At 35.1% G+C, this 5,706-nt stretch overlaps 1 long non-coding RNA gene and 1 pseudogene across 1 annotated transcript; both read right to left on the reverse strand.

Moving 5' to 3' along the window:
• Positions 1-1,040: 1,040 nt before the first annotated feature.
• On the reverse strand, positions 1,041-1,943 carry LOC105799556 (uncharacterized). The gene is made up of 2 exons (XR_001135608.2): positions 1,660-1,943; positions 1,041-1,315 (listed from the first exon to the last, which is right to left on the reverse strand). It is a non-coding gene; the product is annotated as an uncharacterized LOC105799556 (long non-coding RNA).
• A 2,270-nt stretch (positions 1,944-4,213) lies between these two features.
• On the reverse strand, positions 4,214-5,422 carry LOC105797696 (probable L-type lectin-domain containing receptor kinase S.5; annotated as a pseudogene).
• Positions 5,423-5,706: the final 284 nt, after the last annotated feature.

Consider the following 5,706-nt stretch of genomic DNA (forward strand, 5'->3'; position numbering starts at 1 on the left):
ACCCTATTCTTCTATATCATTATGGCATTTTTTAAGATAGTTCTCTATAGGGTTGAAAAGTAATAGGTGAACTTTCTCCATATCCTTCTATCGGGATGGCAGGTGCAGTGGATGGTAGGTTCGTTGTGAAATTTTGGCCTAACTCCTTAGGCTGGTTTGGTTTGAACTTGAGTGGGGGAATAAACTTTCTTGTATTGACTAGCTACGACCTTTAGTGGATAGAGACATAGTTTTCAATCATTCCCATAAACGGTGCCAATTGTTACAACTTATGAATGGGAGTGGTTTGTGAAAGAGGTTCAAACCTTGAAAGCTGCGAAGATCTGTTATTAAAGGTACGGTTCACACCTTGAAGGGAGTGGAGACCAACTACTAGAAGGTTAATGGGACAGTCAGATAGTATTTGGGCAAAGTAGGGTTCTGTTCTTCTCACTTTTCCTTTACCCATTACTCTGGGGTTATTCATAGTGAAACGAGAGGTTACCCACGGGTCCTTCTTTTATCGATCTTAGATGCCAAAGTAGGGCAACGAGTGTCAACTTAAGGTACTGTTGAATCTAACTTGAAATGACTTGACGAAGGGTTACTGAATGTGATAGATTGATGAGTGCTAGTGAGTGGTATTCCCAATATATTCCTTAGATTATACGGATCCTAGATGCGTGGCATTCAAGGTGATGGTATGATAACTATTCCAAAAGTTCACCAAAGGATGACTTTTATAAAAGTGAAGCAATTTAGAGTGGTGATGTGCCATGAGTTGTTCCTCAACTTACTTGGGTCAGAGTTTGTGGGATTGGGCCTTTTAAGCATATGGGCCAAATACAAGAGTATAATAATTTTCATGTTAAAAAATATTGCAATTAAATTATAAATAAGGTTTGATAGCTTAGAAGTGGAGCAAATATCAAGAATTTTTTTAGAGTTATCGTCTCTCCACTCTTTTTTACGCCACATAGCTTTCCACTTGTGTTTTCGATTCTTGGCTCTTAGCCAACTTTCCTACTATATATACTTGTATAGAGTTGAAAGAAAGAAAATGAAAGAAAAAGAAATAAAGTGACTTGAAAGAAAATTGTAATAGGCCCAATCTGTCTGGCCCGCTAGTGAAATAAAACCAAATTAAAAATTAAAAGTCCCTAGCCTGATTACAGAAGCCCAAATCCCTAGCCCGATTACCAAAAACCCTAGCAACAGCAGAAGTCTTCTACGCCGCTGCCACCCACGCCTCCCCCATGTGCGTGATGCCACGTCTGCTACCTCGTACCGCACCTTCGACTCTGTACGTGCCGCGTCCAGACCCTGCGCTCCGTACCTGCAAGAGACGCACACAAAAAGCAGTAAAAACAGACACAAAACAGAGAGGAGAGAGAAGAAAGAAAATAAGAAATCGGAGGGAAGATTGCGGGGGATGGATTTTTTATTTTTACCTTTTTATTTTTCTGTAAAGAGGCACTATAAAAGCCCAAGAATGTTGTAACACAGAGATACGATCGATAATACGAAAATCAGAAGAAGAAAAAAAAGGTGATTTTTCTGAGTATTTTTTTCTTTCCATTTCGCTTTGATTCTCCCTTTACTTTTCTTTCTTTAGTTTTGTCTTTATCAGTTATTATTAAAAAGAAAAAGAAAAAGAAAAAAAGAAAAGGGGAAACGTACCTGGTGGCTGGACCTTTGCTCCCTCCGTAGTCATCGGAGTCGCGGCGAGGGGAGAGAGCCCTGGGACGACATTTTGTCGAAACGGCGCAGTGAGGCCCTTTTGTTTTCTTTCTGTTTGTTTTGTTAAAGGGTAGATTAGGTTTAGTTAGGGTTTTTTTTTTTCCTTATGCCGATTTTTGAAACGGCATCGTTTGGGCCGGATTCAATGGCCATGAAACGGTGCCGTTTAGGCCGCGACCCGATGACCCGACCCAGAAGCGGCTAGATCCGCGTGTTCTGGCGTAGGGAGGGATATTTGTGCGACTGGCCCTTCCCTTTTTTGACATTTTTGAATCAAGAACCTTTTTCTTTTTGATTTGGCCCCGACATTTTGCTTTGGTTTCATTTTGGTCCAGCTTGCAACGCCGCGTTTTGGAGGGTGGGGAATATTCCCCTTTTGGTCCCCCATGTTATTCGCGTTTTGCGATTTGGACTCGTTTTTTATTTGTTTTAGATTTTTACCCTGCATTATTGTTTTATTGTCAATTTTGTCCTCTGTTATATTATTATTGTTAAAAATCATTTAATTTATTATCCTTATTATTGTTATTATTGTTATTATGATTATCTTAGTATACATAGTTATTCATTTTCATATATGTATGCACATACATTATTTTATTTCATTATACATCGTTATTTTTTGTTCTAATATATTAGCATATATTTCAGATTGATTATTATTTATATATTTTATAATACGTTTTTAAATGTGTATTCATATACTTTTATGCTTTTAAAAATAATAATGCCCTTATAATATTATCTTATACACATGTGTATATATATGTAATTTATATCAAATACGTTTATTTTACATAAATGTATATTATTGATTTTATTATTGTATTTTCTACTTATATTTAAAACATACGTAATTTATTCCAAAAAACCCTCCTTGGTATTTTACCTATTTCATTTTATGTATTACACGTTATTATCCCTTTTTACAAATATTATTTATTTAAATTAATAAATATATGTTATTTGTAATTATTATTCCATTTGACAATTGTTCTTTAACTATAATTGGGATTTACTTCAAATTCTTGTATATAATATTTATTTTCAATTTATTTGAATTATAATTTCTTTCTTTCATACATCTTAAATCATTTAAAATTCATACATTTTTCATGTGCATTAATTTATTTAGTGTTTTGATGGACTTTAAATTCATTAGTTTTTAAATGTTAACATAATATATATGATGTGAGAATTGCTCTTGGGTGTATTGTATTGTTTGTTTGTATTTGTTAATTATTCGTAGATCATTAGATTGCATTTTGTTTACAAATGACTGCTTAATATTGTACATTATTCCATCGAGTTTCTTTCATTAAAATTTTGCGTTTAATATGGTTTAAGTTTCGAAATCCCTTTTAGATGTTATAATACTCGACATTCATAATTCACGAGAGAATTGTGCCCTAACTTACTATGTTCAATTTTTCTGATGAATTCGGGCAATTAAGCATCTCTTTGGTAATAAAAAAACCTCATAGTTTCTACAATAAAATTCTTAAGATTTCAAAATGTTGGATCCTAACTTACTGGATACGACATTTTGTTATCTCAATTTTAAAGTAAAGGCAATGTTTGATGTTTAAGAATTTCGAGAAAATTGATCCCTAACTTATTGGGTTCGGATTTCCCGATCTACTTAAATAATCGAATATCCTTCTTCGTATACATGATTTTCTTAAAAAGGGGTACACATTTAATTCCAAAGATCGAATTGTTGCACCTTAACTCACTGAGTGTAGCAATTTATTTTTTCACAATGAGTCCGTCTTATTATTCAATTTGGTGTACTCAAATTTAAACTTCAAAGATCGTATTTTAAAATCTTTTCAAAGTTTCGACATTAAGACATTAAACATTCAATTCGGTACCAATTTTGGGCGTTACGAGGGTGCTAACCCTTCCTTGTATGTAACCGACTCCCGGACCTATTTTCTCAAATCTCGCAGACCTAAAATTTATTTTTAATGGTGAACCGATCACACCTTAATAAAAGATCGGTGGCGACTCCCATTTTATTTTAAAATCGATCCCCATTTTCCAAATTATATTAAAAAAAAGTGGTTTCGACAAAAATTATAGAGACTAGTTATATTTTGACATAAAATTTCATCTATAATGATGACATTATCATGCCACCTTATATTGTTATATCATTATCTACATTTAAGGGTTAAGTAACTGTAACAAATCCATATAATGACCATATAATAACTTTTAAAATTGAATGATCGAATGTAATTTAAGTCTTATTAAATTTTTAGTTGACCAAAAAAAATTATATACCTCGTATTCATTTCGTTCCATAAATCCAAGATAAATTAGGCATCCCCAACGCAGCCATCAGATCTAAAGTTTTTAAAAGAATTAGTATTATATTTTACATGAAATTTATGTACTAGTTAATTTCAAAAAAAACTACTGTCCTATTATTATTCGACCAGAAAAACACCACCCAGGAAGAAAAAAAATGCTATGAACATGACCATTATCATCTGCCACTGAGTTCCATTGTTGTTGCAAGTTGTTATCCGCTGATGGAGTTGTCGATATCTTCTCTAATGAGTGGAGAAGCCGTGGCTGGCCACATAAAGCGGGCTTCTCACGAGGCACATCTGTGCATCCACTTCCCTTGTAAGAACCTGCAAAGCACTTGTCATTGAGGGTCTCTCGTAAGGGTTGGGGTGACAACAGCCCAACCCCAAATAAGTGTGCACCGTGCTTCATCCTCATAGAAATTCTTGTTTAATCGATCATCTATTACATCAGAAATCCATCCCATCCTATGATGTTCCCACAGCCGCTCTACAATGCTGATGTTGTAGATGTTTTGCTCATTTTGATGCCCTGGTTTTCTCCCACAGATCACTTCAAGTATTAGTACTCTGAATGCATAGATGTTGGTTTCAACGGTTGCCTTACCCGTATGGAAACTTTCTGGTGCCGTATAGCCTGGGGTTCCGGTAATCTCCTTGGTTGAATGGTGTGTTTGGTCGTTGGCTCGAGCTAGTTCAAAATCCCCCAATCGAGTATTGAACTCTGAATCTAACATTATGTTACTGGCTTTTACGTCTCGGTGAATAACCCTTTTCTCACAACCATGATGGAGATAATCCAGTGCCTTGGCTACTCCGCAAATGATGTTGTGCCTTGTTTCCCAATTCAGAGTTGTTTCCATAGTGTTAGGAATCGGGTTCCGAAATATGGACTTGTCTAGGCTTCCACTGGGCAGGAACTCGTAAACCAGTAGGAGTTCAATGCTTTCATAGCACCAGCCAAAGAGTTTAACAAGGTTCTTGTGGTGGAGGTTGCTTATGGTGGTCACTTCAGCTATAAAATCTTGCTTCCCATGGCGAGTATTCTTTAGAATTCTTTTCACAGCTACCGCTTCCTTTCTCAAAACTCCTTTATAGACCGTCCCAAATCCCCCACTGCCAAGCTTGATATTAACATTGAAGCTACCTGTGGCAGCTTTAACATTGACACAAGTTTTACTTCTCCTACTCTAAAATTCATTAATGGATAGATGGAAATGACTTCTTTTCTTGTCATTTAGTAGAATCTGAGCCCACGTTTGGGGTTCCTTTCCACGCTAAAAACAACTACGTTTCACAGCTTTCATTAGTAGTACTAAAATACAAATTGGTTATCAACAGTGAAGTGTTTCATTGCACCCACATTACCTCTTTTTCCGCTTCATACTAATATCCTCGACGGTGGGATTTATTTTTGGCGTTGTTCACAATTTGGGTTTTCAACTATATCGTTTTTACATTTTACTTTCTAAACTTTTTTTTCTCCATTTTTCTACTTTGATACTTAAAAATAACTGACCAATGAGAATATGCCACATCATTGGTGATATGGCACATTAACTGATGATGTGTCATACTGACCAATGACATGATAAGTTGACAAAGTTAATCAATGTTGACAAGTCAAAAATCATTAAAAATATTTTTCAAAAAAAGTAAAAAAGAAAAC

The sequence above is a fragment of the Gossypium raimondii genome, chromosome 9 (assembly GCF_025698545.1).
Source record: "Gossypium raimondii isolate GPD5lz chromosome 9, ASM2569854v1, whole genome shotgun sequence".
Taxonomy (NCBI): Eukaryota; Viridiplantae; Streptophyta; class Magnoliopsida; order Malvales; family Malvaceae; genus Gossypium; species Gossypium raimondii.